The 15,332-nt window shown below is 37.1% G+C and overlaps 1 protein-coding gene across 1 annotated transcript in view; it reads right to left on the bottom strand.

The window, feature by feature from the left end:
• Window positions 1-14,734, bottom strand: part of ITPRID1 (ITPR interacting domain containing 1) — a 104,987-nt gene extending 90,253 nt beyond the window's left edge. Inside the window, 1 exon segment of the mRNA XM_082632438.1 lies at window positions 14,654-14,734. The gene's annotated coding sequence lies outside the window, so the exon portion shown is untranslated.
• Window positions 14,735-15,332: the final 598 nt, after the last annotated feature.

The raw sequence follows: 15,332 nt of genomic DNA, 5'->3' as shown, positions 1-15,332 counted from the left end.
CATGTGCATTTCTACTTATATTTAACTTCAAACAAACAGGAACCCTAATATATAAAAGGAGAGTGCTGAGGTTGTCTTCAAGAGGAATGAGTGGAAAGGGCCTCATCAAATCTTCCCTCTCCCTCTATGACAGCTAGTGAGGTTCCTCTGCAGATCTCCTAGTATTAGTGGGTAGAATCCTAATAGCCCTATAAGCTGGCCTGAAACCTATCCTGGGAGAAACTCTTGTCTTTTAGGCTTCTCTCACCTCTTCACCACCAGGTTCTGAGACCCTTACTCTCGGAAGCCCAGGAGTCTCTTGAGGCCTGAGATAACACCACAGCCACCTTTTCCTCCTGTGGCATCCACAACCCACTCAGCCCTAGGAAGAGCAGAACTTTTGTCTTGGACAAAGGCTAACTGGCAAAGCATACTTTAACTGAAGTATCATGTGCAGAACTACACTTGGAAAATGGAGTCCGTATTTTAACAGTTTTCATTTTAATAAAAGTGATTTTTTAATACAAATAGACATTCAATTGCACCCACAAAGAAATCCTCAACTAGCCATATTTTAGTTGCCTATTAGTTATATATGTATTATTTATGTAGATCATTTATTGGGAAGTTGCAGTACATGATGGATTGAAATCTGCATTAGAAATTAGGAGAATAGGACCCTATCTTAACCCAGTTCCTACTAGAATGGTCTTGGGAAAATCAATTCCCTTCAGAGATACAGTTAATTTGGAAAAATAATGTGTACATTGCTGAATTTTTTTTTTTTTTTTTGCGGTACGCGGGCCTCTCACTGTTGTGGCCTCTCCCGTTGTGGAGCACAGGCTCCGGATGCGCAGGCTCAGGGGCCATGGCTCACGGGCCTAACCGCTCGGTGGCATGTGGGATCTTCCCGGACCGGGGCACGAACCCGTGTCCCCTGCATCGGCAGGCGGACTCTCAACCACTGCGCCACCAGGGAAGCCCCATTGCTGAATTTTTAAGAAAGCTCTCTGCATGAAAATTAAAGGTATCATATTGTATCAAAGTCTGTGAAACAGGGAAATTGATAGCCAATACATTGTTATTCTATGAACAGTCTTCCAAATAAAACACCTTCCTTCTAGTTCTGTTCCCTAGCATGCAGAATAATTTCTTCCTTAGTAATAAAGAAATACTTAAAGGTGAATTAGTTCACTGCCTAAGGGAGAGGTAATAAAGTAAATCAAAGTGACAACAGAGTTGCTAAGTTTTGGGGGGTAAAAGGAGAGGGTTCTATGGAATCTCATAGTTAAAGAGTCCTCAGCCCAGGTTTGAGGGTTTGGAAAAAGCATCCTGGAAAATATGGAGTCTAAGCTTGATCCTAAGGGAGAACAGAAGTTAGTCAAGGAGGTGAAGAAGAAGGGAAATAAGCTAAAGGGGGTGCTCCAATTAGTAGGGAGATGAGGGTAGGGCAAAAATGAGACTGGAAAAGTGAACCCATGTATTTTCCATATTTTCAATAAGTGTATCATTCTCATAACCTTGATCTCTTTGGAAATTCTGTAATACAATGGCAGGGATAAGGAAAGTGAGACCCAGAAAACCTCAGTGATTTGAGAATATCACAAAATGAATTTTTGGTATATTAGTCCCTGGAATTAAGGTCTCAGGAATCCCTTTCCTAATGCTTCTACCATTAATGGGTCATCCTGGGAAAACAGGCTAAAAGAAGAGGCACAAGTTTAATGTCTTTCCAATTAACTGAGTTTACTTGTAGTTCCATTTGTCTGGGGTAGCCTTCTTAAGAATGCCAGTAAGTAAACATAAGCTCCTATCCTCTGCATGGGGTGGGGAGAAGGAGGGCGATCCAGACAGAGGGAACAGCATGTGCAAAGGTCTGGGGGCCAGAGAGAGAATGGTACACTTGAAGAATTGCAAGAGTCTAAGTATGGCTACTGCATAATATATGAAGAGTCAATGTCAAGTGATATAGCTGGTGAGAAAAGGAGTAAGCAGATCATAAGGGCTTTGCATTCCATTAAGAGATTTGAACTTTATTCTGAAGGTAGTGAGAAGTGACATGATCAGATTTATATGCTAAAAAAGATCCTCTTGCTTTAATATGGAGAATTCAATGAGTGGAAGGAACATGACTAAAGACAGGAGGCTGGGGACCAGGTGAGATACAATAGTGACTGCAGCCATAGCCCCACAGTTAAAGACATGAGTTACTTTAGAACCATGTGTGAGAAAAAAATCAGCAGGTCTTATTAACTGATCCACTCTGTGGGGAAAGACAGTGGTCAAAGATTTTTCTCAAGTATAGGTTTATAAAGGGATCTAGTGTGTTTTGTTTGCAAATATAGAGTTTGGGGTTCCCATGGAAACACCAAGGGGAAGTATCAGTATGCAGTTTGGATACATGAGTCTAGTGTTCAGTAATGAAGTCTGGGTTTACATTCATGTCCAGTAACAAAATAGCTTCTAATTGAAGCCAAGGTGACAGGTGAGTTCACTACAGGAAGGACTGTGGAGTGAAAGTAGGTGAGTTCACTACAGGAAGGACTGTGGAGTGAAAGTAGGTCCTAGACCAAGATGGAGAACAAGATGAAGGGAAGAATTAAGAGTGCCAAAATCAGAAGCGGGCTTGTAAGCTCTGGAGAACTGAAACCTTTGATCTACATGAAAAGCCAAGTTACAATCATCAGGCAGCTTGATGAATCTAGAATAGAGTCAATTGTATTGTTGAAATGTCTAACGGGTTCAAACTATCAGAAGGAGACACAATAGACAGTTGAAACTTTTGATTCAAAGTTTCTCAAACCTAAATGTGCATGGAAGTCCCTAGTGCTAGAGATTTTAGTCAGTAGGTCTGGGGTGGGATGAGAAAATATGCATTGTTACTGATAAGTTCTCCAAAGCAACTCTGATGTAGCGTGTGCCAAGGGAAGAATTTCAGAATCATTGTTTCTGGTTAGTGCATCCTTTCTCCTGATTGGCCAGTTTTGCTTCTTGACATTGTTCTTCTACACACAAATACTCACCTTCTACTATTAAGCATTTAAAAGATATACTGATTGTTGAGCTATATGTGGAGCTTGTGGTTTCTAGTACATTTCCAGCTCATTGGGAATGTTCCCACTCTTACTCTTCTCACTTTTACCCTGTGAAAACTTCACTTACAGAGAACATGTGAATGATGATGGTGGTGGTGGTTTTTAATGATCAGAGGCAGAGCCTGGGGGAGGGAGACAGACCTTCAGCCTCCCTAGAATCTCATCAGACCCACACTCTTTAGTAAGATCAATTGAAGTGTTTTCCAAATAGCTCTTAATGTTCAGTAGATGGACATTAAGGTGGTGTTTCACTTTAGTAAGACCTTTAATGATGCTTATTACTGTTTTTTACCCCTCTGAGTTAGATTTGTCATATCATGCATGCTCAATAAATATTTGGGTATTCATTCTTATCACAGTAAGTCCTGCTAGGTCAATTTAATCTTTCTACAGTAAAGATCCAAATCAAATGCTGCCTCCACTGGGAATGGGACTCCCCTACTTTACTCTCATTTTGCTTATGCTTGTCATGGAGCACTTACCACATTGTGCCTGCTATTAGACCACTGATTCTTAAATGGAGTTTATTTTGCCCCCAAGGGGACCTTTGCCAATGTCTGAAGACATTTTTGGTTGTCACAGTGGAATGGATGATGCTACTAGCGTCTTATGGGTAGAGGCCAAGGATAGTGTTAAGCACGCTATAATACACAGAGCACTTCCCCCGTCACAAAGAACTTTTCAGTCCCAAATATCAAGAGCATTGAGATTGAAAAAAACTCTGTATTAGACAAAGGAAAGACATAAATTGCTTAGGACTTAGAGCCACAGGTGCTTAGTTCCAGCTCTGGCTCCAATGTTACCTGTGAGACAATGGGCAGGTCTCAATTTCTGAATCTGAGTATTCTCATCAGTAAAATGTAGATACTTATTTTACAGATGCTCCTCTCACAGAAATATTGTAGGGTTCATGGCAATAATGCATAAAAATGGCCTGTAAACTTAATACACTCATCATTGGATGCTTTGAGATTGTATGTATAATGATGACTATAATAATAATAATTATGCAGGGAGTTTGGATATATAGGTCTAGAGCTCAGTAATGAAATCTAGGCCGGATTTCAAATTTAACTAGAATCTTACTCATTTTAATTTCATCTCAATGAGTATTTATTGAGCAGGCTCTCTGGGCTGGCATTCTTCTAGGTACTATAGATATAAAAATGAGACATTCTCCTTGAATTAAGGGCTCTTTTTTAGGATGGAGATAGAGATATAAACAAAAATTATAATCTCATGTAAAATAGCCTAAGATAACAGAGAATAGGTAAATGAAGTTTTTTTAGAAAAACAGCAATTAAAGATATATTTTAGAAGTTTATGGGTTGCATTATTACTGGCAACAAAAAAACTTTCTTTACTACCTCTCTTTACTGATCCCCACGGGGAAAAATATACATTCTAATGACTTAGATTACCCACTCTACACAGTAGATGAAAGTCAGTAAGGAACTGAAATTGCTTTTTAACAATGAATATGTTAAATCTGACCATATAGAAAAGTAACAAAATGGAGGCAGCTCTCTAGTCTTTAATCCTAAAATGGAACCACTAGCCTTGACTCAAAACAGTGGCGTATGCTGTGCATTGCTCATTGCTCTAAGTGAGGCATAAAATGCCCTCAGAATGCAAACTAATGGTATTTGAGGAATGCAAACTAATGGTATACTTGAAGTTTTCTAGAACACACCAGGCAGCTGGACACTATTCCCAGTTATCTTGCTCATAGGAAATAAATAACTGCTCAGTAAATGTCCGATAAACTGAATGGGATTGACAGTAATAGAGGAAGTGGGCACTGATTTTGCCCCTTTCTCTACAAAGCCCCACAATGTTTGGTTGGAAGGGAGAGTACCAAATACCCAGGGATATCTCATTGAAAAGAGTGAGTGGACTCATCTTGTCTCTACACTGTCTTGGGTACTCAACAATTTCAGCATAACTGAATAGTTGATATATTACTAACATATACCTCCTACACTGTCCATTGTCATATTCCCTTCGTGGATCTCCTAACCTAGAACGTACTCAGTATTGCCTAGGCTAATAGCTCCAAGCCATTTTAATCCAAAGGGCTACTCAGTGGTTCAAGAAGAACCAACACCCTTACAACTACCATTTACATCAACAAACCTCATAGAGTTAGTAAGTAAAAAACCCTACTGTTCCACACCATGAGCACAGTGAATATGGCACAGTTGGACAGCACCTAAGATCTCTAAAGGATGCAGTCCAAGAGAATCTCTCCCATTTTTGTGAACTTTACCTTCAGGAAACCCAACAGGTCCTCACAGTGAGGATGCAAGAAAGAGACTCTCATGGCTCTGGGAGCAGTAGGGGAAGAGTAATCATTGTGAAATATGCTCAGATCCTTCTCCATAACAAAGGCCTGTTCTCCAAGAGAAAATATTTTGCCAGAACCTCACCCCAGTTGTGGAAAAGCATTCCTCCTACTCTAGACCACTTTAGATTTCTTGTCTCACCTAAGAAAAACCATAGTCAGTAGGGGTCAGGGCTTCAAGGAAATAGATTGGGAATGCTGCTGCTAGGTATGGCAATAGGGGCAGGAAGGAAGAAGCTATACTATTGGAGAAATGCTTGTGAAAGTCTCAGCCCCAACACAGAGACCAACTAAAACACTGAGATCTAATCAGAATATTGCAGAATGCATCCTCTTCCCCACATTCTACTAACATACCAACAGAGTTCTGATAAAATCATAGTGGATTACAACTTAAAAATCTAGACCCTCTCTCTCTCTCTTTCTCCCTCTCCTCTCTTTCTCTCTCTCTGAGGAGTACTTGGGGAAAAATCCAAGTCAAGATGGGAGACAAAAAACCAGGACAAGAGGAATTTGAAAGCCTCTGGCATCAATAGCCACAGCTAACATTAAATACAGCCCAATCTCTGGTCAAATAACATAAATTCTTACACTAAAGGCTATTTACTTCAGTTCTTATTACCTGATACAACATGTACTACTTTCAACAAAAAATTACAAGGGAAGAAAAAACACAGTCTAAAGAGGTAAAACAATTATCAGAACTAAAATCAACCATGATACAGATGTTGGAATTATCAGATAAGAAATGTAAAATAACTATGATTAATATGTTAAGGGTCTAATGGAAAAAGTATATAGCATGCAAGGAAAGATGGGTAATATAAGCAGAGAGATGGAAACTCTAAGAAAAAATCTAAAGGAAAGTCTAGAAATCAAAAATGCTATAACAAAAATAAAGAATACATTTGAGGTACTCATCAGTAGACTCACACAGCCATGAAAAGAATCAGTGACCTTAAAAATAGGTCAGTAGAAACTTCCCAAACTGAAAATCAAATGAAATAATGACAGACTCCACAGATTTAGGACATTCAGAAAGCACTAAGTAGGATAAATAGTAGAAAACCATAACTAGGCATATTATTTTCAAATTATAGAAAACCAAAAACAAAGAGAAAAGTTTGCAAGAAACTGGGGGGCTTGGGGAGATGTACTTATAAAGAAACAAGGATAAGAATTACAGTGGACTTCTCACCAGCCATAAAAGAAAGAAGAGAGTGAGTAAAATATTTCAAATATTGAATGAAAACCTCTCATCAAATTAGAATTTTACAACCAATGAAATTATCCTTCAAATGTGAAGAAGAAACAAACGTATTCTCAGAAACACAAAAATTAAGAGAATCACTAGCAGGACTACCCTATAAGATATGTTAAAATTTTTTCTTGAGGTAGAAGGAAAATGAAACAGGTCAGAAATTTAGATCTACAAAAGAAAGGAGAAACATTGAAGAAGGAATATATACATGTAAAATAAAATTTTTTATTTTTCCTATTCTTAATTTATGTAAACTATAACTGTTTGCGGTAATAGTAGTAGCAATGTATTGGATGATTAAAGTATATGAATAAGTGAAATAAAATATAATATCACAAGGATGGGAGAGAGGAAGTGGGAATACCCCATTATAAGTTACCTGCATTACATGAGAGGTGGCATAATGTTACTTAAAGGTGACTTTAGATTAGTTAAACATGAGTAGTGTAAACTCTAAAGAAACCACTAAGTATGTTTTAAAATAAGTATACAGCACGCTAAAAGAGAAAACAGAATAGTCATATAAAATGCTCAATAAAACCGGAGGAAGCAGAAAAAAAGAGGGGAAAAAACAAACAAAGAACAAATGCAACAAATAGAAAACAATTACAGACATAGTAGGCATAACACAGAGACATTATGCCAATTATATCAATAATCACTTTAAATGTGAATGCTCAAAATACAGCAATTAAAAGACAGAGATTGTCAGAGTGGGTTAAAAAACAACAACCCCCAATTTGAAGTTATCTACAAGAAATCCATTCTAAATATAAACACTGAGATAGATTAAAAGTAAAAGGGATGGAGAAAGATATACCACACTAATTAAAAGAAAGCTGGATTAGCTATATTCACTTCAAACAAAGCAGACTTTAGAACAAGGAAGATTATCAGGGGTAAATATCAGCATTATGTAATGATAAAGGTATAAATTCTCCAGAAAACATAACAATTCTAAATGTGTATGTGTAACAGAGAACAAATCTGACTCCATATTGGCTCAATTCCTTTAGTTCTAACCTTTGTGCTCTGTTGCCTGTGCTTAGTCATGATGGCTCTGCGCCTTTCTCTCTTCAAACAGTAAAATAATGTTGCCTATAGCCTGGAATATACATAATAACCCTTTCTCAAGGCTCTGCCTCCCAGGCTTGACCTTTAAAGGCATAACACTTTTCATTCATATAGAGATAAAAAGTTGCAGAACAGAAAATAACATTTGTTTTTTTGAAGGTTTATGGGAACATTGTGATCAGACCTATGTAGACAGCTGTAAGAACAAAGAATTATCACATCCCCTCCAGAGTCTGGCTGGCACCAAGATGTCTGAAACAACCAGCCACACCCTCTCCTCTTTTAGTATAAAAGAAGCCTCACTTCTAACTCAGGTGAGATGGTTCACTAGTCCACCACCTTCTTGATCTGCTGCCGTCCTGAATAAAATCGCCATCCTTTGCCCCAACAACTTGTCTCTTTTATTGGCCTGTCATGCAGTGAGCAGTAGAGCTTGGACCAGGTAACATATGTACTTAACACAAGAGCATAAACATACACGAGGTGAAAACTGATATAACTGAAAGGAGAAATAGGCAAATCCACTATTATAGTTGGAGACTTCACCACCCCTCTTTCAGTAATTGATACACAAAGCAGGCAGAAAATCAGTGAGGGTACTGATGACCTGAACAGCACTATTAACCAACTTGATCCTGTTGAAATGTACAGAAAATTTCATTCAACTATAGGAGAATACATATTCTTCTCAAGCTCACATAGAACATTCAACAAAGTTGACCACATTCTGGGTCATAAAATGTACCTTAATAAATTTATAAGACTAGAAATCACATAAAGTGTGTTTTTATGCCACAATAGAATCAAACTAGAAATCAGTAACAGAAACATAACTATAAAATTTCAAAATATTGGAAGATTAAACAACACAATTCTAAATAACACCTGGGTTAAAGAAGAAGTCTTAGGTTTAAAAATATTTTGAACTAAATGAAAATGAAAATACAACTTACCACAATTATCAAAATTTGTAAGACGTAGCAAAAGCAGTGTTTAGAAGGAAATTTATAGTATTAAATACATATTTTAGAAAATAATAAAGATCTGTAATCTAAGCAACATAAGCTTAAAGCAAGTAGAAGAAAAGAAATAATAAAAATAAGAGCAAAAATCAATGAAATTGAAAAACAGGAAAACAATAGAGAAAAATCAATGAAACCAAAAACTGGTTATTTGAAAAGATCAATAAAAGGGATGACTCTTAGGCAGGCTAAGTGAAAATAAAAGGGAAAAGAAACAAACAATGTGAGAGCCAGGTTTCTCATGGTTGGAGTGGAAATTTACAGATAAACAAGGGGAAGAAGTTAGAACAACCCAGGTGGTAATGGATTAGATTTGAGGACAACAGTATGAACTCACGGTTAGCTTAATATACATACAGATAGTTACATATGGAAAAATTTATACATATGTTTATATAGATGAGTTAGCATACACATATATATTTCCTCCCTCTGTCAGCTGAGAGGGCCTAGAAGCAAAACACCCAGTAGTAATAAGCATGGATAGTACCCAGATCTTGGTTTCTAATATATCATTCTCCTGTGAAAGGAACCAATGCACCTTGAGAGATTGTTGAACTATAAATGATAAACTTGTAACATCTTAAAGTAATGAAGTGCTAAACATGCACACACACACACACACGCACACACACACACACACAATGATGTGGTATGTCAAAGAGATACAAAAGCCAGCTGAAAAAGCTCCTAACGGCCCAAGCTGGTACAATTTGAGCACACAATACATAAAGCAGTACTGGATTATAACCCAAAATTTAAAATAAATATCCACGAGTCCATACTCATATAAATAAGTGATTTATATAAATAAATAACTGTGGGAGAATAGACAAATCTCCTGTGAAAAAGAATTCCAAATAATTTATTTACATACTACACTTTCTAACTTCTTACTCCTTGAGTGTGGGCTTAGCATAGTGACTCTCTTTCAAATAATAAAGTATGGAAAGGTGGGAGGGAGTAACTTTACAGATAAGAAACCTGACAAACAATACCTGAACCAGGTGATCAAGGTTAACATCAACAGTCATGTCATGTTGATAGTTTGCACCCTTGATACAATGAGATGAGAAAGCTATTTTACCTCTGTGACCTTCCTCCCTCACACCCATAACTCCAGTCTGATTATAAGAAAAATACCAGACAAATCCCAGCTGAATGACACTCTACCAAATATTTGATCAATATTCTTCAAAAATGTCAAGGTTACCAAAAACAAGGAAAGTCTCAGAAACTATAACAGTTAAGAGGAACCTAAGAAGATGTGAAAACTAAATGTAATGTGGTATCTTGGATGGGATCATGGAACAGAAAAAGAATGGCAGGTAAAAACTAAGGAAACAAAAGTACAGACTGTAGTTAATAATGATGTATCAATATTGATTTATTAATTGTAATAAATTACCACACTAATGTAAGATGATAATAATAGAGGAAAGTGGATATGGGGAACTCTGTACTATCTTTGCAATTTTTCTGTAAATCTTGAACTATTCAAAAATTTGTAAAAATTATTTATCTGGCAGTTGGACAAGATGGTATTTAGTATACTTATTCTAACTCTGATATTCAGTGATTTTAAAATAAGATATTTGTGATTTGCTAAGTGACAAGTAGCAGCAGCATGCATATATATACATTAAAATTATACATATATTGAGAGAGACTAGAAATATATACATATATGCATGATTGTGTGTATATATCTATGTAGATGTAATATTACTATATTTGGATATATAAGACAATGTTAAGAATAGTTATCTCTGGATGACATGATTATGGACAATTTTTACTTTCTTCATTTTATTGACAGCATTTTAAAAACAACTGACTAAGGACACAATTATTTTTGTAAAATAAAAACAAGTCAGTAAAAGTTTTTGTTTTAAAAATCAATGAGTATCCATGATGAGTGTTGCCTGTCTGGACCATGTGCCCCTCCTCCAAGCCTAACCAATTCTTCATGCTTACTTCTATCATTGTATTTACAAAATAAATTATATATGTATGTTATTTGTCTGTCTTCCTTCCTAGATTATAAAATTCTTAAGGACAAAAAAATCTGTCACTTCTGCATCACTACTGTCTAGTACAGAGCCCAGTATGTTGTGCGTTTAGGGGCACAGGCAGAGGGCAATGCAATGTGAAATCTTGGGCAAGCAACTGAAGTAACTAATCCAGTTTTCTCATACATAAAATGAGAAATCTGGGCTACTTCCAACTCTGGGGTTCCTTCCAGATTTAAGATTCAACATTCTCTGCCTGTCTCAATGAATTAGGCATAATTTCACAAAATAAGAACTCCAGGGAAATTATGTGACTTGCCCAACTTCTTCTTTTGCATCTTCTGGAAGATGATGGAAGATTGAGATTCAGGAAATGTCTGCTCCGTGGGAATTGGTTCAGAAAGCCTTTTTCTGTAGGTTTTAAATAATTTATTATTTGCAGTTAAATTTGTCCTTGAAAATTTACAAAGGTTTGAGCAAATCAGAGTGGTTAAAATATGGAAGGATTAAATACAAGGGTAATTATTTCATTAAGGCCTTACTGAAATTATTCTTTAAAAAATTTCTGCAATATGCAGAAAATACTCCGTGTGATAAAGTGAACATATTGCTACATGTGTGTCGTTCTGATTACACTGCTTTTTCCTTGGGCCTGATATTAACAAAGAATGATGAAAAAGGACAAGTCACCATCCATACATCTTGAAGTCAAACTCTGAGCCCCTTCCACCATCAGTGGTTCTGCCATCTCTTAATCAGCAACATTTTCCAGTTTTCCTACTCCTATTCCCCACTGACACTGATCCCTTGAAACATCAAGTTCACCTAGAAGAGCCTATTACAATTTGTTTTAGTTTTCTATCGAGCTGCAACAAAGTACTACAAATTTAGTAGCTTAAGACAACACAAATTATATTATAGTTCTAGAGGTCAGAAATCCAAAATTCGTCTCACTGGACTAAATTAAGGGGTTAGCAAGTCTGCACTCCTTTCTGAGGGCTCTTGGTAAGAATCCATTTCCTGCCTTTTCCAGCTTCTAGAGGCTGCCCACATTCTTCAGATCCTGGCCCCTCCTCCAGCTTCAATACCAGCAGTATAGCATAGACCAATCTCTCGGACATTGATATTCTACTCCTGCTATCACATCTCCTTTTCCGACTCTGACTCTCCTCCCTCTCTCCAATAAGGACACTTACAGTCACGTTGGGCCCACCCAGATAATCCAGGATAGTCTCCCCATCTCAAGATCCTTAATTTATTCATATCTACAAAGTCCCTTTTGATATGTAAGGTAGCATATCGACATCTTTGGTATGGGGGCCATGTTTCTGTCTACCATGTATCTGTCTTTCTCTCAATATCCAACAGTGGACACCTCTATTTTCGTGGCAATCTCTGAGTTAGGCACTTTTTGGTACCAGTCACATCTTGTCACAGAGAAGTCACTACTTTGTCAGTTCTATAAGATGACCCTTTTAGAAAGTGTAAATGGATATGTGAGGCTCTAATTAAAGCACGCAATACTTTTCTATTCAGACAAAATTTGTGTTTTCTTAAGAGTATAGCTTTGGTGAGATAGACTCAGATTTAAATCTGGGCTATATCATCAATTATCTGTGTCACTTAGAATAAACTGCTTTCTTTTTCTGAGTTTGCCATCTCTAATTCAGCCACATTTTCTACCACCTAATTAAAGACCCCACCATCCCTGAGATATTTTCTTTAATGTGAGATTTGAAGGATATACAGGATGTCTTAAATTATACAGTAACTGTCATAATTGAGCTTCATAGACTTATTAGAAATAAATGAGTAGAAAATAAGGAAGATCTTATAATTTGGGTGGGCTTTTTACTTGAAACGTCTAAGGTTTGATATATTCATTCTCTTCTCTGAAAATATTTTCAATATCTATTCTCTAGAACCTATAAACACATGCCAAAAAATCTTAGAAAAACTACCCAAGTGTCTAACAAGACACCCAGGTGATGAAGTATTATGCAGATTATAAGATATGATGTTTATAAAAAGAGTTTTATTTTTAGTCTCTGGGTCCCTTCCTCTCCTAGCCCAATCCTGTGTCTCTGTGATTCTCTGAAACTTGTCCAAGTTGCTCTGCATGCCCTGTGGTTCTGGGAGTCCAGCTCTTTTCTCCTTTTTAAAAAATTAAACTAAGTTCCCAAATGTACCCTCCTTCCTTCCCCAGTGCCCCTCTTCAATAAAATTATATTAAACTTGCTAAAAGTTCAATGTTTAACTAGAAACCTAGTATATTATTAGCAACATAACTTATTCAGGATGACTCAAAATATACAGACTATTTCTTTTCCTAGCACAATATCAATGGCATCTTCAAACATGACAGAGAAAATCATTAGTCCTACCTGTAAAGAGTGTCACACCTTGATCATATTCTTGGGATCTGTGTCCTGCTTCCTTCATTCTCTTTTCTCATTCCCTCATTTACATTCCCACCTTCAGTCATTCTTTATTTAAAAATGTATCAGTCTGGCTCATTGCAAACATTTTAAACAATACATATTAAATAATATAATGTGTATAAAATGAAGTGAGAAAATTTTCCCACCTTCTCAATCTTGTGAGGTAATTATTATAAAAAGTGTTGCCAATCATTGTCTTCCATAATTTTTCACTTATGAACACCTGCTGGACATCACGCCATGTCCAAGCGTGTAGATCTGACTTATTTTTGGTGGTCACATAGCAGTCATTGAATGGACATACCATGATTTGTTTCTCTCTAATGCTCTCTTTATTGTTGCTGCAGAAAGCAGGACGTGTCCCTTGTTGCATTTATCACTCCATGTAATTTTCAGTGGAGAAATACCAAAAAATAATGAAAAAAAGCCGTCCTTAAAAATATCTTTCCCTCCAAAATTTCTCACTTCTGGATCTTTTGCCTTGGGGGAGTTTGGGGAGTGGTCTGGTAAAGTTATTATTTAGCTGCACATTATCAAACATGAATAGACAATTACTAGAGCCCAATTCCCCCTCTCTTGACAGTTCCTTAGTGATAGTGATTGAAATGGGCCATTCTCACGTCAGAACCAGAAGTGAGAGGGAGTCCTGTGCTGACTTAATAAATGTATCTGCTGAAAATACAATTGTTTTTATTCTACAGGGGGGCAGACAGACAGACACATATATATGTGTGTACATATAAACATATATATAGCAATTGTATTTATATATGTTGATATATAAATATATATCCTTAAATATGTTCTACTGCCTGATTGGAACATTCAATTTCATCAGTATTTAGTATGTTTCATTAATTAACAACTTATATTAAAGATGAGGTACTAAAATACCATTCTGACTATGGCATTTTGAACATTCTTCTGAATGACATCCTCACACAGAAATATCACTATCTGGAAACCAGAAATGGAGCACCATGCTTATAAGCAGTTCTTACCTCCTGGACTTCTCTCTCTCTCTCTCTCTTTCTCCCTGCCATACACACCCCTCTCCTTCCCTGGAATTAGCAATCTCTCATGACCACACATTTATTTGTCAATTCTCAGCTGCAACTCTAGATTATCATTTTGATTTACACCCATCCACAGAGAATTACTTTTCCTTCTTGTCTCTTTCCCAGTGAATTCTTCAACCCCCTCATCATCAATGGCATTTAACATCATTCTATTTGTTTCTAACAGCTGAAGTCCCCTCAATTTCACCTGCATTCAACCCAAGTCTGTTAGCTTAGTTTCAGTCAAAAGATTCTTACAAATAGGAAGGAGAAAGGAAGCTGATTTCCTGTGTCTCTCCTTTTAACGATCAGAGAGAGCAATTAGGTTGCTATGGCACAAAGAAAAGGTCCTGATAAACAGTCTTACCTCCTCCAGTTGGAGTGAAGCTCAGGGACAAGTAAAGTTCATCCACTAAAGAAGCTGACTGTCATAGTCCCATACACTGACCCCATCCACCTGCAACAAAAGCTTCACTGCTCAACTGTCTGAAAGTTGTATACGTGGACAGTTCCTGCAGGAAACAGTGTAGCATTTGCCTAATATTGCATAACATTTTCATAATCCATGCCCATTTGTCATAAGAAAAAACCTGTTTTCCTGATATTTTATGTCAGGAAGCATTTGAAACGGGACTGAGACAGTGAGGCTCCTTCACACAAATGAACCAGACTAGAGGAGACTTCTTGCATCCCTTGGTCCCACAAGATTTTTGGAGGTCTACTTTGTGCCAGACCACGGGCTAGGAAAATGAAATGTGAACATGAACAAATCATTCTTCTCTCCCCCAAGAAGCTTGTAGCCATTTGAGGGCCACAGCCAGTAACTCCCAGGGAGGAACAGTGAGGGCAGAGAGGGAGAGGGCATGTCCTATCTAATGGAAATTTGGGAAGGCTTCACCAAGGATATAATGCATGCCATGAGTTTTGAAGCATGAGTAGGAGCTTCCCTGATGAACAAAGACTGAACTAGGCTTGAAGCGGTGGGGAGGATGCATATACAAAGGCATAAAATTATTGAACGGATGATACCTTTGGGGAACTGCAAA

Source organism: Mesoplodon mirus, assembly GCF_964341445.2.
Source record: "Mesoplodon mirus genome assembly, chromosome: 9".
Classification (NCBI taxonomy): Eukaryota; Metazoa; Chordata; class Mammalia; order Artiodactyla; family Ziphiidae; genus Mesoplodon; species Mesoplodon mirus.
The sequence above is the reverse complement of the archived record's forward strand: the minus strand, read 5'-3'. Positions and strand labels throughout refer to the sequence as shown.